Source organism: Carassius gibelio, chromosome B22 (assembly GCF_023724105.1).
Source record: "Carassius gibelio isolate Cgi1373 ecotype wild population from Czech Republic chromosome B22, carGib1.2-hapl.c, whole genome shotgun sequence".
Lineage (NCBI taxonomy): Eukaryota > Metazoa > Chordata > Actinopteri > Cypriniformes > Cyprinidae > Carassius > Carassius gibelio.
In genome coordinates, this window is record NC_068417.1 from 12,258,598 (window position 1) to 12,285,596 (window position 26,999).

Consider the following 26,999-nt stretch of genomic DNA (forward strand, 5'->3'; position numbering starts at 1 on the left):
ATGTGGTAATTGTTCTGCCATTGGCAATAACAATTAGGGGCCAGGATGTAGGAGCCATATCTCAATTTTTGATTAACTCTAATTTATTTTGTGCTTAAATATATGATTTGAACATTATGATTTAAATATGAGGAAACTTTTTCAGATTTTGCACTAATTTGTCATGTGAATGGATTTGCTCCTCCTCCCTTATGTGTCATTAGGGCACACAGGTGTGTTAATAGGGAAGCAGCATTGTTTGAGAAAACAGAGTTAGAGGGTGGAGAGCAACAGTTTCTTCGATCACATGCAAATGGTACAGCTTTTAAGTTGTTATAAGTTTTTTTTGTTGTTGTTGTTGTTGTTGTAATCTTGTTTGGAAAGTAAACCGGAGATTGTGATTAATAAACCACGGGATTTGTTGTTGAAACCGCATCTCTGTGCGTGCTTTATGGACATGTGCATCGGGAATGACTCCATGCACCGCTAACCTCAAGGGGCTAAAATAAACTTGTTTGGATAATTGGCCTTAACAAACCAATACTGATAGCTTAAGATGCAATGAATGTTAAATAAAATGATGAATGAGCTTCTATCATCATTAAGCCTACTCATGTCTTTCTACAGGCTTGATTTTGAAGATTTTTTTTTTTTTACATCTCATCTAGACTAAAGTCAGCTCATTGAAAATATAAAAATTATTTTTATGTTTTTATTTATTTTCTTACAGAAGTCCACATCCATTGTTGTGATACTGTTGAAGCTGTGATCCGATTGGTCATCTCTGCTCTGATGGGCGTGGCTACTGCAGCTGCTGTGGTTGTTTTGGTCAATGACGTCAGATCTACAAGAGGATAAAAGAAAACGAAAAAATATCATAAATAGTCTGACATATTGTAGTTTTAATTGTAAAGATGAAAATATGTTTGGTATAAAAGTGTTGTGTGATAGTGAAACAAAGCTTTTCTTACTGTTTTCCATTGAATTTAAACAGAAAGGGTTCATTACCTTAATCTGGTGTTTTAGGAGACATCTGGTATCCAAAATGATGAACATTCTTTAATCTTTCATTTTCTTCTTTAATAATAAGTAGTATGCACTGTACATTTATTAGTTATTTACAGTTTTCATTAAATTTTATCAGTTTATGTAATGTTGCTTTTTACATTTTGTTTTATAATTGTTTGCAACAACCATGAAAATACAAATGTAATATTTGTCACATCAGTAAATCATACTAGAATTAAACTGAAACTGAATATTTACCGACTGAACTCATATACATCTATGAATCATACACAGGCCTGTATTATAACTGCAGGAATGCCATAATAAACATATTAATTAATTAATTAAACAAAATTCTGATTCAGACTTAAATTATGGTTGAATAGAAACATTTGCAGCATTAAACAGTTTATTTAAAACCAAGTGTAAAGTTTATTACGAGACAATATAAGTGCAATATAGCAACAGTTTCAGTAGCCTTAGTTCTGGAAGTATTTTTTCCTATTTTTTTTTTTTTTTTTTCTATAAGGATTTTACTAAAATAGCAATATCTCAAATATAAATCAGAGCAGTACACACTTTAATCTGAAGGGGGAAAGCAACAAATAAACTTATCTTCGCATGTACAAGTTTACATACAGAATAATCAAAAGTCATTTTCTTATCTAGAAAATGAAGATTTGAACTTCCAGAGTCTACAACAGCAGCTGCTTTCAAAGTTATTATAAATATTTTCTTTGTCAACTTCTGTCAAAGTAAAAGCTGTGAACGGTGTCTTTTTGTCCTTGTTTTGATGCTACAAACATTCCTTCATCTGAATCAGCATGCTGAACTGATTCTGTTTCTGATAAATGGGCTTTTTAGCTATTTTCATCTTTTTAATAATCACAAAGCATCTGCTGTATAAATTTAGACAAGACATTTATTTGTGATGTAAATGCAAACCACAAAAATAATTCAAGAAGAACATAAGGTACAAATATATTTTTCAAAGCATTCACTTACTGTTTAAAAATAAAACAAAAAACAAACTAATAAGTACTTATTACATGAACTATAACAAACTGCTCTTTTTCTTTTCTTTTTTTTTTTTGGATAAAAACATCTGTTCAAAGACTACATGAACTTGTAGGGACTTTTCTTTGACAATTAATTACAGGAGATTTAAATGATAAAATTAGAAATTAACAACAATACAGACCATATGACTGTGAGCATCACACAATTCTGAAATGACAAATTAAATATATTTTTTGAATATGATGATGCATTTCATTTAAAAGTAACCAAGTAGAGTTGAGTTGTAGCTTCTGTTGTCATGTTGTTAGTGGTTAGCTCACTTGAGTGCACAATATTTTGATTTTGTGGTTGACTTTTGTATTGGTACAAAAATGTGATCTAAATGCTTCTATATGAAAGTCACATTGGATGAAACCATCTGATACTGTAAATACAGTAAATTTGTATATTTAATCTGTTCACTGAAATTAAATTGATTGTATATCATTTTTGATCCATTATTGTGTGCAAGGACATTTTGGTTAGCTTAATCAAACTGATTATGAACCACGGACCGACCGTGGACCACCAGCAAACAATGATTATAAACCAGAGGCTCGTCAGCGGACCACTGTCAGAAAACTGCGGCTGCTGCTGGTGGTCCACTGGAAAAACAATGAGCAAAACGCTGGTGAACCATGGCTAGCATCCACCGTTAGCACGGGGGGTAGGTTTAAGGGCTCTGATTTTTTACCATAAACAGACAGTGGTTGTATTAATTGTACTGTATTAAGTTAGTAGCTAACTGTGAGACATTAACAATTTTGTGAAGCTACCAATTGCATCCCTTGCTTGATTGCTCAAGGTAATGTTGTCCTTCTCATTTGTATATTATTTTCCAGCATCATGTCATCCACAAATTTGTTGTGAGCAGTTTCATGTAGAAACTGTGGATTTTCTGAAGTAACCGGGTCATGATTTCTGGAAAAACATTGCTGTAGATTATGATACTAATGATGTATTCATTTTATATAAAGTATCTATGTAAACACAAAGGCTGCCTCACTGCCTCAAGATTTTTATTTATGGAGAGCATATGACCAGAAGTGAAAAAAAAAAGAATAAAATGAAATGCTTATAAAAATAAAATATAAAGTGCAGGACAGTATACTGGAAACAATATTAAGATGAGCAGGACTGTACAAGAGAGCAATGTTGCAAATAGGTTGTTCAGGGTTTTACATAGCAGCAATAGAGGTAAAATAATAAAAATACAGAAATTGCTTTGTGGAAGTGACGATGTCAATATATTAAACATCTTACTGATAATTAAGTGAAGATATGTAGAAGTAGTAAAATAAGAAGTAAAATAACACGAACAGGGCAAAAAATGCATTTAAGTTTAGAAAGATTTTTAAGTTTAGAAAGATTTTTAGTCTTCCCCTCCCTTGCCTCGCAGTGCTTTGGTCCAATCACTGGTTTGCTCTTTTACATCACCTAGGCTAATTATTTCACCTGTGCCGTACAGAGAGTGATGCATCAGCAAGTTCGCTTGTGTGCGGATGGAAAATATGACGTCATCGCCGTGTTGTCGGAAGTTTGCTTTGTGCACGGAAACTCATTTTGTGTGGCAGTGTTCGCTGCATTTTTTGTGACTCTAGCAAACAGTTCACGCTGCACTTGTCAACATGAACAGCTTTGAAGAGATACTGGCTGAACAGCCGATGTAATTTACATGGACAATATTTATTGTGCTGAAACGTTCATAGCTATGTTCCTTTTGCAAACAATAGAGAAAGAGATAAACCAAACACACTATTGTTTAGCTTGAAAACTACAAAATACCCCTGTATTATTTAGAAGAATCTTGAATATCTGGATGTATTAACAAAACATCTTAAGGCTAAAAGTAGTTCATAACTCACTGATTTAGGACAAAATCTTAAAAATAATGGATGTGTCCATCCTAAATTTAGGATTCCTAAATCTTTGCTCAAAGAGTATTTCACAAAGTGTTTTAGATCTAAAACTAGCTCCTAAAAGTCACAAACTATCCTAAAATGTGTGTTGGCAGCAATCTGCATTTGAATGTAAACATTTTTGAAACATTAGATGATAATGACCTTTTAAAAAAAGGTATCACCTTTGGTTTTGGAGATTACTCCAAATTTTCCTTTGATTATATCCTTGTTTTCATTAACCAGTCGTGCAAGAAGTAACAGCTGCATCTAGTGTGGTTTTCTTTTACATTCCTGTGTGTATTTCTATCAGTCATGATTATTCTACTCTGTTAATTAAAAGGCTGTTTATATAAATATCCACTTATTGTTTTTGAGAAGCCTACATGTGAGAGGCTGACAATAAGTTGAACATATACTTGTTTAATTAGTCACTTATCCTGCATTTTAAAATCTTTATTTGAATGTGGCAATTTACTTTTTTTTAAGCTTCTATTTGAATGCGGTAACACAATATTGTGTTCTACAATATTTCCATGAATAAATCTCTCACACTATCAGCCAATCACTGTGTGCATAGTTAGTAAGCATGCTGACATCATCCACAGCAGCAAGGTCAACCCTGCCCTTACTCTTAGCTTTAGACTTTTTTCTCTATTTCTTAGTAAAAGTGTGTCTCAGCAGCTTTGTGAATGGGTTTTAAGAGAAAACTCTTAGCTAAAACCTTGTCCTGCTGTTTAGTTCACTGGATGGAAAGAAGCACTACTGAAAGTTGATCAGTGAAATGGCAAGGCAACAGGACAATGAGGACCATAGATTTGATGTTGTGCTTTTCTTTTTGAGGTTCTAGACAAACAGCAAACAAAAAAGAGACACATAAAGCTCTGTCTTTATGCATCTCAAGACTTGTTACAACAGCATCAGTATTTAATATTGTTTGTAACAGACTACTCAAAAGTTTCTCAAGTTGAGAAATGCCATTAGCATTTTAAATTATAACTTTAATTGTTTGCTCTTTTATTTGAAATTTGATATTTTTCTTGTGTATTTTAATTTTTGAAAAATAAATTATAATAATGTGTTCATAATTTCAGTTATCAAAAATGTTCTCCTTTATCTTGAATTCATATAAACATTTCAGTTGAATTCACTGGGATGATCTGCTTTATTGTTAAGTAACTGTAAAATAAAAACAATAAAAAAATTCAGCTAACAACAAACACAAATTCTCCTCTGATTTCTTATTGATCAACGGCTTGTTGGACACCATATTAAATGATCTGACATAATTCCAGAACATTCCTACTCCGTTATTCCTGCTGATTTAAGGGACGATATCATTTGATATAATATTTCAACGGCAAACACGTCAAGTATAAAGCCTCGTCAGTTTGGGAAGGTGCGCGTGCAGTCAGCGGAGGATAGGGAAGCAGAGCCAGGTGAAAGTTTAAATGCATGTTGTGCCACACCTCTCATGGCAGCATCATCAGTTTGAGATTAGCCTTTTATAGAGCGCCAATCAATCATCCTAACATGTTTATCTGCCGATAGTGATTGGTAGCCAATAAAGAGCACCCCTACTCAAAACACAATCTTCTCTTCCCATTATGTATTTTTAGAATAGTTTCTTTTTTGCCCAAGCTGTTGTAATCCTCTCAGACTTTTATCATTCTGTGTCTGTAAGAAAGATTAACAAAGTAAAGAGCAAGAAATGAACATTACCATTTACAGCCTCTGAAAATCAGCATGTTTCACATGTTTTTCTTATTGGGATGATTTTTTTGGTGCAAGTGAAATCAAAAGCAAATCTATAAATACACAATACAATAGTGCAGTATCTTACCTCATCCTCAGATGTTTCTTTGTTTTTCTTCTCATCTGTCATTCCACACAATTAAACACTAATTTTGCTAAATGAAAAGGTATACCTCTCACTACAGTGAGGTGATGCTTACCATTTGTGGATCTCCTGCAGTGACTGATCATCACACCAACACCAACAGCTGCAGCCAGCAGCAGAACAACAGCAATTCCTGCTACAACAGCTGGAGATGGACCTGAACCTGAAACAGCTGAAGATGGACCTGAATCTGGAACAGCTGGAGACAGACCTGAATCTGGAACATCTGGAGACAGACCTGAACCTGGAACAGCTGGAGACAGATCTGAATCTGTTTTTATGCCATATTCACTGTATATATATTATCTGGACACCTTTACAGGGCCAGTGTGTAGATGTCAAAAACGTATTTATCTATTAACATACAGAGATTATTTCATATTATAGATGATTTAAAATCAAATAGAGCTCTCAGATCACAAAAATCAAACCAGTTAATAACATCTAGTTCATTTAAAACATGATGAGATGAAACCATCTTCCAGAAGACCTCAGATGTGCCTCTAAGTAACTCCTCATAGGTCCAGATTGAAAACACATCTTTTTATCTGTGTATTCCCTGATTGAGCAAAGTTTCTACAATATACTGTTTATTTAAAGGTCCCATTTTTCACGCTTTTTTGAAGCTTTGATTGTGTTTACAGTGTGCGATATAACATGTGTTCATGTTTCGCGTGTAAAAAAACACTGTATTTTTCATACATTTCACCTATCAGTATACCGCTGTTTTCAATGTCATAAAAACGGGCTGATGACTTCCTTGTTCTATGAAGTCCCTCCTTCAGAAATACGTAATGAGTTCTGATTGTGTCAGCGGTTCCTGTGTTGTGATTAGACACCAGCTTAACGCACGCTGTCCTCCTGGAAAAGCGATTGGACTAGTGTGACCTAGACTTCGTAGTTGTTATTACATTGTCGACCAAACTGACTACGCCAGCCACAAATTCTGGGACGTGGGACCCTAACAATGATCTGATCTCTTTTTTTTCATTCACACAGGTGGTTCAAATAAATGAACTAGAAACCAGAGTACAAAAAGGGACTAACAAAATCTAACTAACATAATACAATAAGAGAAACAAATCATTAAACTGAAATACATATTAATTAAACAGGAAAATCTTATTTTAAATCAAAAGAAAACATGATAAGAATGACACTCAAAATAAAAGTAAAATCACAGTCTCTTCCTCTGACATTTCCTCAGCAAATGGTCTCTGATGGTCATACTCTGGCAGCAATCCTGCCGGAGGGGGAATATTTACCTCACCCTCACTTTTATCTAAGGTTACGTACCAATCAGGAAGCTCTCGCAGATCTGAGCGATGGACATTCTTCATGTGCGCCATTGTGTCTTTCTGTCTTACCTTATACACAGTGCCTACCGTATCGATGACTCGCCACCCAATCCTGGGCAGTCACTGGAGTGCCTCCTTCCTCCATCCCTAAAAAAAAAGCCATCCAAAGGGAGCTTTGGCTTCTGGCCAAACATAAGTTCATAAGGGGAGTAGCCAGTGGATTGATGGGCGCATGTATTATAGGCAAAAAGTAACTGAGATAAAGACTATGGCCATACCCTTTTCTTTTCGATGGGCAAAGTACGCAATTAATCATGCAAAGTGCAATTAAACATTTTGCACTGCCCATTTCCCTCGGGATGATATGCTGTAGTCCTACTCTTCTGAATCCCATAAAGGTGGCAATTTTCCTTCAAATTCCGCCCTTGATCCGAATGGATGTGTTTTGGCACACCACATACATAGAACCATCGCTCCTTCAAAATGCGGGCCACAGTACTTGCCCTTTGGTCTCGTGTTGGGTAAGCTTGGGTAAATTTAGAAAACACATCAGTGTATAATCAATTGCAAGAATTTTCAAGGGCTTTGAAGCCATCAAATGCCTCATGGTTGTACAAACTTTGGGACATAAGGCTTTAGCGACCACACAACGCTCGCATTTGATACACCATTGCTCAACATCATGGTGCAAATTAGGCCAAAAACATCTCTCCCTCACCAAGGTGGTTGTCCTCTCTATACCTTGATACCCAGGATGGTCATGAAGGCCCTCCAACACTTCCTCCCTTAGAACCTCAGGCAATAAAACCTGAAGCACTCTAACCTTCCCTGGAGCCAAGAAGACTTCTCTATACAAAATGCCATCTACCTGTCAAACATGTTTCCATTGGCAAAGAAGTTCCATTACTTCCCTAGATTCCCTTGCCCTTTCATAACGAGTAGGGACCACTCCTCTTTGCCAATATTTCAGAAAATGCAGCAATATGCAAATCTGCCACCTGAAGAACTTGCATATCTGTCTTTTCACGAGAGGGCAGAGCCGCTATTTCCGAAGCTAGTTTACAGTTCAAAGCAGAGCTTAAACACTGAACCACTGCTGCTCACAGCAGCCAACTTGGCGGTCTGCAGGTAACTCAAGGGGTTGTTATCCGTGAACACCACGAACTTGACACCCAGCAGGTATTCCCGAAACTTCTCAGAGATGGCCCACTTAAGGGCCAAAAGCTCCAGCTTCATGGAACTATAGTTTAACATTTTTCTTTCTGCAGGGCGCAAGCCCCAACTGGCGTAAGCGATAGGCCTCCGCTGGCCCTCCTATTCTTGAGACAATACAGCACCAAGACCGACCTGACTAGCATCTATCTCTTACATGAATGACTTCATGAAATCAGCATAGCATAAAACTGGGGCCTCTACCAGTGACTTCTTCAAAGCCACAAAGACATTCTCAGCCGCTTCTGTCCATCGTCCTTCCAAAAAGGTATCAGTGCCTGAACCCCACTTCTTACCCTTACCTTGGAGCTCCCCTACTAATCTGTGTAGAGGTGATGCTAATTGAGCAAAAGCCTCTATGAACCTTCTGTAGTATGATGCAAAACCCAAAAGGAGCGTAACTCCAAAAGATTACTGGATCGCTTCCAGTTAAATACAGTGCTGATTTTCTCTGGGTCAGTGGACACTCCCTGGGAGGAAATTATGTGACCAGGATAGTTAACCCTTTCTTTAAAAAAATTACATTTTTGGAACTTCAATTTCAGATTCTTTTGTTGAAGACGCCCCAAAATCATCTCCAACCGTTGAAGATGTTGTTCAAAGGAACCAGAAAAGATGACTATGTCATCCAAATATAACAAAAGGGACTGGAACCGTTGATTAGCGAAAATCCTTTCCATAAGCCTCTGGAAAGTACTGGGTGCATTGCACAAACCAAAAGGCATTCGGTTGTATTCAAAAAGGCCAAAAGGAGTGCAAAAAGCAGTCTTCTCCTTGTCCCGTTCAATCACGGGGACTTGGTTGTACCCACTCGTCAAGTCAAGAGTAGAAAACCACTTAGCACCTGTTAGCACATGAAGTGATTCCTCAATCCTTGGAAGTGGGTAAGCATCCTTCCATGTTTTTGCATTGAGTTGGCGGTAATCAACATAAAGACGGATACTCCCATCTTTTTTTCACAATAGGTGATGAGTAGGGACTAGAACTAGACTGAACTACACCCGATTCAAGCAGCTCACTAATATGAGTTTTGACTTGCTCATACTGAGAGGGGGGCAACCGGCGATAACGCTGCGAACAGGAGCATTGTCTAGCACTGGAATCTCATGTTGGACTAGGTGAGTACACCCCAAGTCACCCCCTTCATTACTAAACACAGAACTAAAATGGGTCAAAAGGCATTTAGCCTGCTGAGACTGCGTAGTCGATAACGAAGTCCATGACACCTCATTAGGGGTGTAACGATTCACTCGTTTTCTCGATGCATCGATTACAAACCCTGTCGATTCATACGCATCGATCTTGAAACATGATTTTTGAATCGTGAATCGCCGATCTTGGACAGTAATCGATTCAAAATGCTAAGAATCGAATGAATCGCGATTTCTATAGCGATTCAAAGCTTTCAAAATGTATACACATTAAATTACTACACGCACAAATTAATGGAGACCTTGAAGTGTGTTCGTGAATCGTGCCTCTTATCTGTCCTTCACGCGCTCCACTGTTTACCGCCTGAGACTGTCACAGGATTGCGCTCGCGCTCCGTTTGTCTGTGACGCAGCTGACGTGTGATCTATAGGACTCGTGGCCAGTAATGCTAACGTGAATTAGTTTTACTTTTCTGTAGTTTGTCAATGGCTCTCTGCATCTTGCCGACGGAGTTACCGGAGCCGTCGACAGCTGTATTTATTGCATGGACGGAGCAGATGCACTGATGAAAAAAAAAAAAAAAAAAAAAACACAAACAATTTATGGATGATGCAGTGCTAATTGACATTTATTACAGTACTGGAGCTATAAAGTATATTTTCTACCTTATTCTGTGCAGAAAATTTAAATAATTGCTAAATGTAGCCTAGTGTATATTAAACAATCATAAAATTGCCATTAGGAAAAAAATATCGATTACAAATGATTGATTATTGTCCAGCAGTGTATTTGATTTATTACAGCTAATTAAAAGTAATTAAAAAGAAGATAATTCCCTGTTAAAAATAATAATAATGTGAAGTGACATTGACATTCAGCCAAGTATGGTGACCCATACTCAGAATTTGTGCTCTGCATTTAACCCATCCGAAATGCAAACACACAGAGCAGTGAACACACACACACACTGTGAGCACACACCCGGAGCAGTGGGCAGCCATTTATGCTGCGGCGCCCGGGGAGCAGTTGGGGGTTCGATGCCTTGCTCAAGTGCACCTAAGTCGTGGTATTGAAGGTGGAGAGAGAACTGTTTATGAACTACCCCCACCCACAATTCCATCCGGCCCGAGACTAGAACTCACAACCCTTCGATTGGGAGTCCAACCCTCTAACCATTAGGCCACAACTTCCCACATAATAATGTAATTTGCCCCCTGACTAAGCATTTAAAGAATTTAGTAGAAGCATTTAAATTATCCCATGAATGCACTTAAAGAATGCAGAATCAAATTGTTATAATCGAATCAAATCGAATTTAATTGTGAATCGAATTGAATTGAATCGTTCTAAATTTGCAAAAATCGTTCTTGAATCGAATCGAAAACCTATGAATCGTAATCGAATTGAATCGCTGCCTTGCCAAAGATTCACAGCCCTACACCTCATTGAAATCCAAGGATAGCCCGCTACCTGCCTCCATGACCTGATTACAACTCACCATATCATGACTATTCACACTCTTCCCCAACACAGATACCAGAGCTGACTGCAGATTGGCCGTATACAGCTGGCCTAAAAAAGTTTTTGGCCTAAGCCATTGGTCCTTCTCTCCCAAGTTTACTACCGGAACATGAAGCACGACCTGCTCTACTGGTAATAAACACTTTGAGGTAAGGATATCCGCAGGTAGTATACCGTCCTCCCCTATTGGAGGCTCCAAGAATACAATAATAACACGTGCCATACCTTGACAGCCACTTATGGGAACCCATTGTAGGGAACCCGCTGGCACACGTATAGCCGATCCTGCCCTTACAACTGCCTTCCCTAAGAACCCAGACTCAACAGTAAGAGCTAAACTTTGGCACTCCAAAAGGGCCTGCTTCCACTACTTCCCGGCTTGCTTAACTGCTGGGGAGGAAAATAAACGCTCTTCGTGTTGACAAAAAAGCTCTTGATAGCAACAATTCAAAACATTCATGCCCAAGAGACCTGGGACTGTACGCTTTTGTTGCCATATAAGAGGATCTAGTGGATCTCTCATAATTAGTATCCCCATTTTAGGGAGAATTTTACCCAAAACCTCGACTTCCAGCTCCAAATAGCCACAATAGGGAATGTCCAGCCCATTTGCAGCCTTCAACCGCAACCAGCTACAAGGTTTCAAACATTCCCTGATATGCAGAGGAAATGCAGACTCAAATAAGTTCTCTGTGACCATTGACACCATAGAACCATTGTCCAGTAAGCAGGGAGTTTTCACCCTGGATTTTGGATTTATACTCAAGTGCTTCAAAATAGCATCCAGCTGTGCCTGTTGCTTACGGAGACAATCTTTAAGCTCAACAAATTCATTATTGGAGTCAGAGGAAAATTTATTTGACCTATACTTACCCACCACCTGAACATCTGCAGTACAAGAATGAGCTTGAGGTCTTATACTAGAGTGCCTCCCTCATCTGCCCACTGTATAGCCTCACCACAACCCTCCAGGAATGACATCTCAGCATTTAACCGCACCTGTCATTTCAGCTCCCTACGAAGGGTATTATCACGCATGTGTTCAGTAAACTGATCACGTAAGGTGTGGTCTGGGTTACAAATAACTGTCAAGTTCTTACGTTCTTCTGCCGTCAACAAATCAACTGACCTACTCGCAGAAAACCTGGGACACTTTCTTTCACGTGGAACATAAACATAACGTTCAGATGGTGGGATGTTAACAGATGGACAGACACCAACATCCCATCTAGGACTAGCAGATTGAGCCTCATGGATGGATGAGGATCGCCGCTCGTAACAAAATTAAATTATTGGTCTGTTGCAACCACCGTTTCTTTCTCCACCCCACAAAATACACACTCTATAACAATAGAACCATTTGCACTCAGGCTTCTTTAATATGGGATGTGGGACCCTAACAATGATCTGATCTCTTTTTTTTCATTCACCCAGGTGGTTCAAATAAATGAACTAGAAGCCAGAGTAAAAAAAGGGTTGATTTATTTTCTAGAATGTGCAATATCGTTCTTCTCTTACGACTACAATGACTTGGTAACACCATTCATAACACAAAAGAAAACAAAAAGGAAATAAACTAATTACAAAAATTAAACACCACTCTAAATGGATTTAAAGTAAACTAAACCAAATTACTTTTCAAAAGAAATAGTAATAATGCTCCAAACAAATCTAACTAACATTATACAATAAGAGTGCGGCGAGTGGGGCGGGGCCGAGAGGCATGGGAACGAGGAGTGAGGCCAGGTGTAGTGATTGGAGATGAGCTGCATCTGCGCCCCACCGCCAGTATCGAGTCCCACGTAGGAGATGGAAGGATATAAAACTGGAGCGACTATAGTGAAGGACGAGAGAGGACCAGGCCTGGGCCATATTTTATGTTTTGGTTTTTATTTGCGTGCACCAGTCGTCCGCGAGGGGCTGGTGCGCTGTTTTGTGTTTATTTTGAATATTAAAGTTTCATTTTGATTGTGCGCTGGTTCCCGCCTCCTTCTTCCGGATGATTAGGAAGTTTTTATCATTACAGTGGTGCCGAAACCCGGGAGAAGGAGGGACGCGCTGCTGAAGATCCCTCGCCACTGTGTTGAATCCGCCTCCCACTGCCAGCAGCTTACATTCCGGAGATGGGAAAACAACTGCCTACATTCAAACAGAAGAGGGAAAAAATGCCTCCAGTTGGATCTACTTGTTGCATGAACTGCTGCAAACTTCTAAAAAGGATTGTGATTCTTGAAACGAAGTTACTTGCTGGACTTCCAAAACAGACGGAATACTTAGCAGACCGTTGTCATGGACCCTCTCAGCATACAGCTGGTGAGTCCCATGACTCTTCTGAATCTCAACAGTTTATACCAGGTGTAGAGGAACAAGCCGAAACTGATCGCCACACTAATCGATGGCACAAACAGGGAGCGAGACCCAAAGGAACAAGAGACATCAGATTGTCACGAGTTTCTCATATTGCTGCCGTATCCTTCTCTACCCCAGATTCGACTATGACAAGGCTTGTGAATACAGGCATTCAACCACCCCCTATACATCTTGAGAACAGATTTGAAGCATTAATGAAAGTGGGTGAGGAATCCCCAAATGTGATTAAACATCCATTGGATCAGCCAGCAGCTAACACCGCTACTAACAGGCGCTCAAGGTCGAGCAGACAGCGGCATTCAGCTCAGAGCGCAGCCGAGCCAAGGACTCTGATAGTGGGTGACTCTGTTATAAGAAACATCAGTAGTAGGACTACAACAACATGCTGCCTTCCTCAAGCAATGGTCTCTGATGTGAACAAGGACTTTCAGAACATTCTGATGAAGCACAAGACTGCAAATCGAATCATCATCCATGTGGGAAAGAATGATATTCGGAAAGAGCAGTCAGAACTCCTTAAGAAGGACTTCAGTGAACTCTTTGAAACACTTCAAAGACTCAAAGTTCAGTCATTCATTAAATGGACCACTCCCAGCAAGTGGAACAAATATGTTTTCACGGTTGTTTGGGCTGAACACATGGCTACAAAGATCTTGTAATATAAAAGGAGTGAATTTCATTGACAACTTCAATCTTTTCTGGGGCCATAGACAATTGTTTAAACCAGATGGCCTTCACTAGGGCTGGGCGATATATCGAGCGATATGATCATGCGCATCTAATCAGTAAAGCTGCTTCCGTTATCACCGCTAAAATCTCCATCACCTGCTTATAATTGGAGTGGCATTTAATAGACAGAGCCGTAGATCGCTGACAAGCCACGCCATATCGCGTTCATTATCGCAGATGAATCGCCTTCTATAATGAACACGATATGGCGTGGCTTGTCAGCGATCTACGGCTCTGTCTATCAGAGGTGGGACTTTCAACTCACAAGCAAGTCTTCAAGTCATATTCAAGTCCTCAAAGGGTTAAAGCTAAAGAGATAATTAAGTGACTAATTAAATGATGATTGTGCATTAGTGATGAACATCTGCTGTTAACAATCAACATCACTGAAGTAGAAACACAAGAACTACAACTGAATTTAGCCACAGCCTTCAACTGAAAAAAAAGTAAAAGAAAAAAAAAAAAACACTATGCCACCATAATTGTGGTCAGGGTTTGCTTTAAGTAGTGTCTTGACCCTTTTACTAATTCAAACCAATTTGATTCAAAACAATTGCAATATTGTTTTCGCAACAAACATGTATGCATTGCTGAATCAAACCTTGCAGTAACATCTTATCTTATGCTCTCATGCTTTTTTTGCTTATAACTCATGATGAGTGAACATCATGAAATTGTGTTTATCTTTAGATAGTAGACTGACACTCAGCTATTACTGTCTGAACTGAAGTAAAAAAAAAAAAAAAAAATCACAATGCTTCATTGTTGAAAGACACAGAAAGAGACAATCAGTTCAGGTTTTTAGACTAACACACTTATCACACGATCCTCAACAGTGGTGACAATTTTTCATACTGCAGTGCATGACTGGAGTTTTTACTAAGGTTTTACCCAGCATGCAACATTTTGTTGATTGTCACCACTGTTGAGAGTCATATGCTGGTTCTTGATGTCTGTGTGTGTCTACAGAGTACAGTTTTTCAAATTTTGTATGCACTTAGTAGATTTAAAATTCACTTACTTTAATTTTTTTTCCATAGTGTAGTTTTACTGGGTTGATTATGCTTAATTTAAATAGAGCTAATGTTAATTTGATTGTAATCTGACCACCTATCACATACAGATTAATTTCTTCTCTCTGCTTTACAGCACCTCATGCAATGCTACATAAAGAGATCTAACATGACAGTCAAGGGTCAAGAGCCCCACTAAAGCAAACACTGATCTCCATTATGGTTGCATCACTTTAACCAATAAAACATCAACATCTGATCCTCTGTAATTCTCAAGAACAGCAGGTGTTCATCATTACTACACAATCATCATTTAATTAGTCACTTAATTATCTCATTAACTTTAACCCTTTGAGTACTTGGGATATGACTTGAAGACTTGCTTGTGACTTGAAAGTCCCAACTCTGGTAAAAGATGAATGTCAGTCAATAAGCCAAAAAAGACTATCTCATGATGTCCAAATCACCATGAGTTATAAACAGAAAAAGCATAAGATTATCTGTCATTACAAGGTTTGACTCAGCAATGCATACATGTTTGTAGTGAAAACAATATTGAAATTGTTTTGAATCAAATTTCTTTGAATTAGTAAAAGGGTCAAGAGACTACCTAAAGCTAACCTTGACCACAATTATGGTGACATAGTGTTTTTTTTTTCTTTTACTTTTTTTTTTTCAGTTGAAGGCTGTGGCTAAATTCAGTTGTAGTTCTTGTGTTTCGCTTTACTTCAGTGATGTTGATTGTTAACAGCAGAAGTTCATCACTAATGTACAATCATCATTTAATTAATCACTTAATTATCTCATTAACTTTAACCCTTTGAGGACTTGGATATGACTTGAAGACTTGCTTGTGACTTGAAAGTCCCACCTCTGCTGTCTATTAAATGCCACTCCAATTATAAGCAGGTTATGGAGATTTTAGCGGTGATCACGGAAGCAGCTTTACTGATTAGATGCGCATGATCATATCGTTCGATATATCGCCCAGCCCTAGCCTCCACCCAAACAAACTTGGTGCTAGAGTGTTTAAGGACAATATCTACTTTTCCCTCCATCATCCTTCAGCAGAGTGTGTCAATCCATTCAGCACACACACACCGGGTCCGAGTCATCATGTGGTTGACATATCCCACAAGGACATTAATAACACCAAGCAGCCAAAACAATCACTGCTGATACACACTATCCCGGCTGAGCCCTGCGCACAGAGCTCCTCACAGACAGACTGTGATGTATCAAAACAGCTACAAGATTCAGCACCCAGGGATGACTTTCTGAAAAACAGCCAGGGGAGGCAGGACAACACATCACAGCCAACGGAAACACCAGAGACACAGCCCATTTCACCAGACACATTATCCCTCTCTCCAGCATCTCCACTTCTGTGTTTCTCACAGAAAATGGAGGAATTGGTGTATGTTGGGACTAAACTCTCTCACTCATTTGCTGCAAGCCCGCAGATATCAACAAAATAACGGTGGACCCTACAACCACCAAAGCCTGTGGTCCCTGCTCCTGCGAGAGCTCTTCGACCACAGCGTCAACGCCTGGGCCCAAACCCTCTATCTGCTGAAGGTGAACCAAAAACAAGTGATAGCAGCTCCCAATGATATGTGTCGGGTCCCCGCTATAATAGCAGCAACATTCACAAATGCTTACAGAACAAGCGGGAACCCAGTGTGCCTGTAGCTTTCTCTATTTCAGTTTTATCACGTGATAGAAAGTCTAAGGCCATCTCAAGCCGAAGGGCAAACTCTTCTAATCTGCGGCCTATTATGCATCAAACTAAGATTTATGTAAAGACACAAAGCACTGCCATCAAGTAAGCACTTTTAAACATTCGCTCACTAAAAAATAAATAATTTCTAATCAGTGACTTTATAACCACAAACAATCTGGATTTTATGTTTCTAAATGAAACTTGGCTTGACGACAGCTGCAGTGCAACAATCCTAAATGAAGCAGCCCCTCCTAACTTCACTTACATGAGTGTCTGCAGGACTGTTAGGAGAGGTGGGGGTATATCTGCTCTATTTAAAGATGTCTATCAATGCAAGCAAGTGTCATTTGGTCAGTACTTGTCTTTTGAATATCTAGGGATTGTGCTAAAAGGTACTCCACATATTCTGTTTATTATTATTTACAGGCCTCCAAAATAGTCTCCAGCCTTTTTTGAAGAGGTCACAGAAATGTTATCAATGATTTCCTCAGAGTTGGACTGTTTTGTAATTGCAGGGGATTTTAATATTCACATAGATAATGCAGAAAACAAAACTACAAAAGAAATGATAACGGTTCTAAACACTTTTGACCTGATTCAGCATGTGCATGGACCCACACACAAAGGAGGAGACACTCTGGATCTAATCATCAGTAGGGGTCTAAACATTTCATCCATTGTTATTAAGGACATAGCACTATCTGATCACTTCTGTATTTTCTTTGATATTTTGATGTCTGCTACCACTGAATCTAGATCGGCCTCTGTCAGAAGGAGATGCATAAACGAGAACACAAGTGTACTATTTATGGAGGCTATATCTTTAACACCAAGCATTTCTGCAGACTCTGTTGATATTCTCCTTGATTCCTTTAACTCAAAAGTTAAGAATGTTATTGATGATATTGCTCCAATAATAGTCAGTAAGAAAACAAACAGACAGAAATCAGTTTGGATGTGGCGGAAAACAAAACTTGAAATTCACTATAGCATCTATAAAGACAGCCTTCATGCTTTTAATGTGAAACTAGCCACAGCTAAACAGAATTTATTCTCAAACCTTATAAACAGTAACTTAAATAACACTCATGCTCTTTTTGCCACTGTTGAGACTGAAAAACCCCCCAAGTCAGATTCCCAATGAAATGCTCTCAGACAGCAAATGCAAAGAGTATGTATCCTTCTTTTCTGAGACGATCATCAATATCAGGAAGGCGATTGGCACATCCTCAAGCAATGTAGAGATCAGACAGATTTGGCCACAATATCAAAAGTTACTATGTCTATTTTTGAAGCAATTGATAGCAAAATTCTGGAAGACATAGTGCAGCACCTAAAATCATCAACCTGCTATCTTGACACACTTCCCACATCTTTTTTCAAAAGTGTGCTTAACTGTTTAGAAGCAGATCTTTTAGAAGTGGTGAAAGCCTCACTTCTTTCTGGGACATTTCCAAACTCCCTAAAAACTGCAGTTGTTAAGCCCCTCCTGAAAAAGAGCAGTCTTGATAGCACCATTTTGAGCAATTTTAGACCAATATCTAATCTTCCTTTTATAGGCAAAATTATAGAAAATGTAGTTTTTAATCAGTTGAACAAATAATTAAACTCAAATGGATACCTGGACAATTTTCAATCTGGTTTTCGACCGCATCACAGCACAGAGACAGCACTCATTAAGATAACAAATGATATTCGCTTAAATTGTGACTCTGGCAAAATATCGGTGCTGGTATTGCTAGATCTCAGTGCTGCGTTTGACACTGTCGATCATAACACACTATTAGAGAGACTTGAAAACTGGGTCGGGCTTTCTGGGATGGTTCTCAAATGGTTCAGGTCATACTTAGAAGGGATAGGCTATTATGTGAGTATAGGAGGGCATAAGTCTAAGTGGATGTCCATGACATGCGGAGTCCCACAAGGGTCAATTCTTGCACTGCTCTTGTTTAGCTTGTATATGCTCCCACTAAGTCAAGTAATGAGAAAGAACCAAATTGCCTATCACAGCTATGCTGATGATACCCAGATTTGCCTAGCCTTATCTCCAAATGACTACAGCCCCATTGACTCCATCTGCCAATGCATTGATGAAATTAATAGTTGGATGTGCCAGAACTATCTTCACTTAAATAAGGAAAAAACGGACTTCATTGCATTTGGAAACAAAGATGAAGTGTTCAAGGTGAATGCATACCTTGACTCTAGGGGTCTAACAACTAAAAATCAAGTCAGGAATCTTGGTGTGATTCTGGAGACAGGCCTTAGTTTCAGTAGTCATGTCAAAGCAGTAACTAAATCAGCATACTATCATTTAAAAAACATTGCAAGAATTAGATGTTTTGTTTCAAGTCAAGACTTGGAGAAACTAGTTCATGCCTTTATCACCAGCAGGGTGGACTATTGTAATGGGCTCCTCACTGGCCTTCCCAAAAAGACCATTAGACAGCTGCAGCTCATCCAGAACGCTGCTGCCAGGATTCTGACTAGAACCAGAAAATCTGAGAATATCACACCAGTCCTCAGGTCCTTACACTGGCTTCCAGTTACATTTAGGATTGATTTTAAAGTACTTTTACTCGTATAAGTCACTAAATGACCTAGGACCAAAATATATTGCAGATATGTTCACTGAATATAAACCTAACAGAGCACTCAGATCGCTAGGATCAAGTCAGTTAGAAATACCAAGGGTTCACACAAAACAAGGGGAGTCCGCCTGTAGTAACTATGCCGCCTGCAGCTGGAATCAGCTTCCAGAAGAGATCAGATGTGCTAAAACACTAGTCATTTAAATTTAGACTTAAAAATCATCTGTTTAGCTGTGCATTTATTGAATGAGCACTGTGCAATGTCCGAATTGATTGCACTATATTTTCAGTTTTTTTTTTAATTCATTTTATTTTACGTAAAATTATTTTCTAACTGTTTTAAAATTCATTTGAAATGAGTAAATTTTTTAATAATTTTAAAATTGCTTGGTTTTATTCTTGTTAATATTTTTCTTCATTATTATTTTAATTTCTTTTATGTAAAGCACTTTGAATTACCATTGTGTATGAAATGTGCTATATAAATAAACTTGCCTTGCCTATGTCTATGAAGAATCACAAAAGTACTTGGTTACTCCGCCGCAGTACCCCTGAAGCAATCTAAAATAGTCTGAATATAAACACTTATTATAGGTGCACCCTAGTGATTCAGGACAGGCTAAAAACACGGTTTGGTAAATTGATTCATGGTGTACTCGCTTATTATATACATTTTGTTTACTTTAAACACAAAAAAAAGTCCCGGTAAGAAACAACCAATCAGAGCTGCGGTCCGTTGTGTGTTAAATGTTAGATGGGTTGCCTCTTCCTACAGGACAGTTGAGGCTGTCTGGAATATGTATGGTGCTTTGCACCTGCACTTTATTAGTGCTGGTAAAGATACATCCAGGACTTCGGCTAAAAGGTGTATGTATGACGGGCCTGCAGCTAAATTATCCTCAGAGGGTTTTGTTGTCAATTTGGGACTAATATTGGATGCTCTAGAAGAGCTTAAAGACTTGTCTGAAGCATTACAAAACAGAGAAATTCGTCTCTCAGAAGGTTTAAAAAAAAAATAAACGGCAAGCTGATGTTTTCTTAGCAATGATGCAGACACCAGGCCCTCATTACCAGATTGCCTGTCAGGCTGCTCAAGATGGTGTTTTTTAAGGGGGTTCCATTGAAAACTGGTGGGAGACAAGTGAAAATCAATCACGAAAAGTTTTTTCATGCACTCAGTTGTAGCATGCAGTCCAGGATGGTCCCAGAGCATGAGCTGGAGCTTTTTAATCAAATAAATGTGTTGTCACCTGACACCTTGCCTTCTCCAGTGCCACAGCTGTATGGAGAACAAGAATTGAGGCAGCTGTGTGATAGTCTGGCAATGAACTACTGTAGTGTCAAACAAGGTTTCAGGGACTACAAGGAAAACCCAAACATAGCAATAAAAGAGGGTCTTCTGAAATTAAAACACACAGTAGATACACTGGCTGTGAGCACAGCTGAATGTGGAAGGGGATTTTCAGCAATGAATGTTATTGTTTCACCACTGAGAAATCAGCTGAAGATTGTCAATGTGTCCTCTTTGATGTTTGTAATGTTTGTGGGTCCACCACTAGAGTTGTGGAACCCAACTAAGTTTGTAAGGAAGTGGGTGATGACAAGGAGGTCAGCAGACCATGCTGCCTGTAGACAAAGACAGCATAAACCAGAGGAGCCTGCATTTACTCCTATTTGGAAGCTGATGAATGCATGAATTGTAGTATGTGATTAAGTAAATGTGATGTATTTAAAGTGTAAGCTGTTATGTCTGCACACGTCACACGTCTGCATAAGTGTTGTTCGGGTTGTTTCATAATGCATTGAGTTGAGTAATTAACCTCCAGTGTCGGTGTGATTTAATCAAATATAACATAAACTGCCAAAGAAATTGGCCCTGATTCTTTTAAATCAACATAATTTTCTTGTTTAAAAAGATGTTCACATATTTGCTAACCAAAATTTTCAAACATGTTCAATTTCATATGTTTTCAGAGGTTGAAATCCATTGCCTGCTTGTTAACATTAAAGGAAAAAAATTATAAAAAATGGTTAAGTATTTATCTTTGTTTGAATAACTACTCACCCTTACCTTACACATTAATACTGGAAAAATAGCCCCTTTGGTGTAAAACACAAGTAATTTTTTGGCGCAATTTTTAATGATGACCACCGTAAATAAGGGCTCCCCCTCCCTACAAAAGCCAATTTAACCACTGGGTGGAGGTTAGTCAAAAAAATGTTTTAGTGACGTCATTCCTGCAGGACCTAGAGGGATGTAGTCCAAACGGGTCGTTTTTTGTAGGCGAATTCTGTTAAATAAAATATCTCGCTTGGTATTGAACTTTGAGTTTTATAATTCTACAGATATTATTTATACTCTAACAACAACATTACACACTAACTAAAGTTTAAAACATGGGATCACGAAGAACGGGACCTTTAAGCCTCTTCTCCTTTAAGTTCCCTTGCATTCATTTTAATGTAAAACTTTTTTCAATTCATATTTTTTCTTAAATATTTCCTTTTAGTGTTTTTAAGCATTAAGCTGTTATTGATTTAAAAAAATATATATACTGTATATATATATATATATATATATATATATATATATATATATAGTATTATTATATAGTGTTTCTGTAGCTTAACTGGTAGAGCACTGCGTTAGCAAGTAAGCAAGCGCAAGGTTGGGGGTTTGATTCCCCGGGAACACATGATATGTAAACATGTATAGCCTGAATGCACTGTAAGTCTCTTTGGATAAAAGCGTCTGCTAAATGCATAAATATAATTTTAATTTTAATATATATATCACCTTCAGAACAATATACATTTATGATTACATTGTAAAATACTTTTTGAGTAATTTGACAAATAAAAAAGGAGGATGATACATACTTGTCTCCATCTCTTTGTCCTCTGGTACTATTTGGGCTTCATTCTTGTTTTTGCCAGAATCAGAAGCTAGAAAACACAAGAAAATAAAAATGAAACACAAAAGAACACCAGAATTGATATAAAAGAAAAAAACCGTCATTAATGTCATCATTTAAAAACAGGAAATAAACTTCCTGTAGTGTATCAGCTGATAAAGATGAATAAACACATCTCTAGTCAGAGTGATTTTTTATAATTAACCTCTTAAGCACAAATGCTATTTTTCATTTTCCTACCTAATTTTGAATGCCTGCCTATACTAATGCTACAGTGTAAGCTCAGAAAGTTTGGTATAATTTCAAAGGAAACCCTTTGAAATTACATAAAACACTGTTGAAATTGATAAAAATGACAATATATGCTGTCTGTGTTATAATAAATAGGGAAAAAAACAAGGCGCTTTTTTATTTTATTTGTGTAAACTGAAGTTTGAAATGGTATAACTCAGGCATTGAAGGGGCTGGCAACTTCAGACAAATGTCTTGTGCTTCTTCCACCTGTCAGCTATTAGAGGAAAACATAAATTTATTTCTATCCTAATCTATGCAAAAGTTTTTCTATTCCAACTGAAGGAAGGAATAATAAAATTTTTGTATAAAATTTTAGTCTAAATAAGTATGAAGTCATCTTTTGCACACTTGCAGTATGGAATAATGTGATCTCTGTATATTATTTTACAGAAAACACTCAGAAGTTACATAAAAAGCTGCTGTTTGTGACAAATAGTATTATTTATGTTGTTTCACATATGATGAACCATCTCAATACAATGTGCTTTTTTTTTGTGTGTGGGTTTTCTGAACAGTCTTTGAAAGAGAATAAGTCAAATTACACAATAGCAACATGCATAAAATTATAAAAAATATCTGGTCTATCACAATCTAAAATAGAATCCACAATCTCCAGCTTCATATCGTTTCATTTATGTCTATTCTGCATCGTGTAAAGATTGGGAGACCTCGCCTGTCTCTTTCATATATAATATTTTGATGTTTTATCAGCGTGTATGTTGGTTCGGTTCTGATTCAGCATTAACACGCTCCCCAAAGCTTCTACGCGAACTTCGGAGCGTCAACAAACTAATTTATGTTTATTCCCCCAGTACTGTACTGTTTACTGTACAGTCACTGAGATGCGGTCGAACACTGCACAGTTATGAAAATAAACATATTAGCTTATTGCTAGCGGAGCTTCCAAGCCTCAGAATAAAGAATCAAATGTATGAAAGCGAGTAGCACGCGTATACGCTTACCAGATGCGCGTCCTGACCTCTCCACGGTGACGCTGGTAATCCATAACTTGTATTATGAATATTATTCATTTTTAATCCGGCGAATCCCTGCGTGTAGTTTTTCCTCGCGTGCTCTTTGTTCAGAAGCAGCCAAAAACTCCTTTTACCAGAGACCAGCGCTTCGTTTGCGTCATTCCGGCGGAAAGGAGTGGGCAGTCGCTGTCCAGTTCCTGTCCCCCCCGCTGGTGCTGAATTCACACCTTCGATTGGAGGGAACGACTTGTGAATGGCAGCTATTAGGACAAATAGCGCTTCACAAAAGAGATCAGATGTCTATAGCAGAAGAAAGGCTTTTAGACCCGTCAATATGAGTTAGAGATCTTGTCAATAATACAGCCCTTGGAGCGCTTTTGCGCACTTGTACAAAACGCTTTATATCTCAGCAATGGAAGCACGCAGAAACGTAAAAATGGTCTTGTTTGAAAGAAGAGATGCTATTCTAAAAGATTTTTTCGAGTATATAGGTATGCGTGGCTGTTTGCGGCTGACTGAAGCGGTGCAAAATGTATAAATAATAATTTGCAATGAGGTGAGAAATTTTACATCGCGATTCTGTTGAAGATCATTCGATCTGTGATTGTCACACAATAAATAGATTCCTGAGAATGAGAGCTTTCTTGTGATATATGACTTGACTGTTTTGTGAAAAATATTTTAAATACACATTCTTACGAAAACGTATTCGCAATCGTTAGATGGAAATTTATGGGGGGGGGGGAATATATTTCTTAGCTTAATTTGACTACTTTATGTATCATAAAACCCCAATTAATGGTATTCTTTGTAAAGAAAACACTCTAAGCTTTCAAATGAACCCATTTATGGGCATATACCATATAAGGAAGGATATGCAAATGAGACACACACATCTGGCATGCTATTTTCGGACCAGGTACCTGGTCTGCAGAGTTTAAGAGGTTTTAAGACTGTTAAGCATTTAGAAAATGGTCTTAAATGACCAATTATTCATATTATATTTAAAATAATATTGTGTTAAGTATTCACAGAATATTTGTGATCAAAGGGAAAAATCTTATTTTATTCAATGTTAATACTAAACTAACAGCATGGCATTGGCAATGAAAACTGATTTCTTTTTACATTATTTTCTTCTGCAAGAAACCAGTTAGTGCAGTAAAATATGTTATGTAGATGAACAATAACATACAAGAAAAGACAATAAACAGGTCTGAAGATCACGGTTCGAACAGACTAAAAAGAAAAATCAGTTATTTCAGGGTAAATGACATTAAATGACTCACCAGTGACAGTCAGACTGAATGAAATTATGATGTCTTCAGGGTTAATGTTTTTTTTGTACATTTTCGTGCTATCGCACTTGGGGTTTCTGTTCAAGCTTTGGGTTTTTCCTGAACTCTCACTTCTGATGATTTCTGCTTCATAAGGTCCAGTGTGTTCAAGTCTGGTGTTTGTGATGTTCAGAGATCCAGTCTCATAGTCCACCTTCAGTCTGTCTCTGAATCTCCCATCTTCACCATCATATAAACAGCTTGTGTTGGGACCATTGATCAGAGCTATGAGAGTATCAGTAAAATACCAGCGCATTGTGTCATAGTGTTGTTTGCAAACATCAGTGTTTAGAAAGACAGTTTCTCCCTCCATCACTGATACTGACTTCACTGCATCGGTGTGACAAAACATCCCTGCAAACACAAATTAGCAGTTACTAGTGTGTGTGTGTGTGTGTGTGTGTGTGCAGTCGTCTACACTTTGCACCTATATTTTGTCAACCAAATGCATAGAAATATAATATAATTATCAGCATAATATATAATAATGCATAAACAACAGAAGACAGAATATAAAAATGTTAACAATATGTTGAGAAATTTGACAAATCCTAAAACCTTCTTTTGGGGACAAACTTTTTTTGACAATCTAAACTGTAAAATGTGGTGTATGTAATTGCTGCTTAAGTGGAGACTCAATACATGAGAGAACAAGAAAAAAAAAACTCACTTTGAGAAAACAGCCTCCAAACATAAGTATAGTAATTAAAATATAGATACTGTGACGAGTCCCTCGTTACTTCCACTAAGACCGGTCAGTGGGTGTGGTTGGAAGGCTCGTCAACGGAATTGTGTACACCTGTTCCTTCCCTATATAGTTTCAGCTCTGTTTGGTGTGGAGTGTGATCTCCCGGTTGTTTGGTTTTGCTTTGGCTATTTTGAGGTTATGATTAGTTTAACTTGGTTCTGTGGGACGCTTGGACCACTTGTTTGTTTGACGGAATTGTGTTTTGGTTTGTTGATTTCTTATTTTATGTTCTTTATTTATATTAATAAATATCTTTGTTGCAACATACAAACCTGACTATGTCCTCCTTCCCATTTGTCACAGCTTTGAGCCGGTCATGACAAATGTGGGGACTCGTCCTTCAATTTAAGTGATTTGTTTGGTAAAAATATTACTCAGTTTTATTGATTTGATGATTGATTCGTTAAATTAATATTTCTGTTTGCTCTTTTGGTAATGTTTAATATTTGGTTCTACAAATTCTGGAGGATATAGTGGTTGGTTGGTTTGTTTTTGTTGCTCTGCGGGAGTTCAGGTTTGGTAAGTATTGGCTACTCTTTGTATATATTTAGAGGGGAAGTTTATTTTTGGATTTGCTTTTCCCTGGTTAGGCTTAGCGAGGTATCCTTAACGGGATACTCCGACCTTTTTTATTTTAGTTTATTTTTTTTTGTACGGTGAAAGCAGTCAGAGCAGTTGTCTCAGGAACACATCTGTGTTTTGTGGTAGTGACTCGTTAATTGGTTGCTATTGCAAACACTGGTTTATGGTGTATAAGAACCCACTGCAAGTAACTGTATGAAGATTAGGGATGAGTTTATGTAGTTTTGAAGTTTAGTTAGAGGGAATTGCTTATCCAAATTCTACCCCTCAAATATGTTTGGAAAAATTAAGTAGCCAATTTTTTGTTTGACCATGGCCTTAAAAATTGGGGAGTTTATTAGTGTTCCATCTGAAAGTTTGCTTAATGCGGTTTCTTGGAATGGTAGGGTTTTATCGTTGTTTTTGTAGGAATTTTTCTACAGTGGTGGTCCCCCTGACAAACTTATTGCGAGGAGGAAAACTTGGGGTAATGGGAGTTGTAGACCGTGACTTAATAATAATTCCTTTCATTTTATATAGCGCTTTTCTAGACACTCAAAGCGCTTTACATAGAGAGGGGGTATCTCCTCATCCACCACCAGTGTGCAGCATCCACCTAGATGATGCGACGGCAGCCATATTACGCCAGAACGCCCACCACACACCAGCTTACTGGTGGAGAAGAGACAGAGTGATGAAGCCAATCAGTGGATATGG

The 26,999-nt window shown here is 37.9% G+C and overlaps 1 long non-coding RNA gene across 1 annotated transcript; it reads right to left on the bottom strand.

The window, feature by feature from the left end:
• Positions 1-1,451: 1,451 nt before the first annotated feature.
• Positions 1,452-25,121, bottom strand: LOC127987151 (uncharacterized). The gene is made up of 3 exons (XR_008161065.1): positions 24,926-25,121; positions 22,334-22,399; positions 1,452-6,097 (listed from the first exon to the last, which is right to left on the bottom strand). It is a non-coding gene; the product is annotated as an uncharacterized LOC127987151 (long non-coding RNA).
• Positions 25,122-26,999: the final 1,878 nt, after the last annotated feature.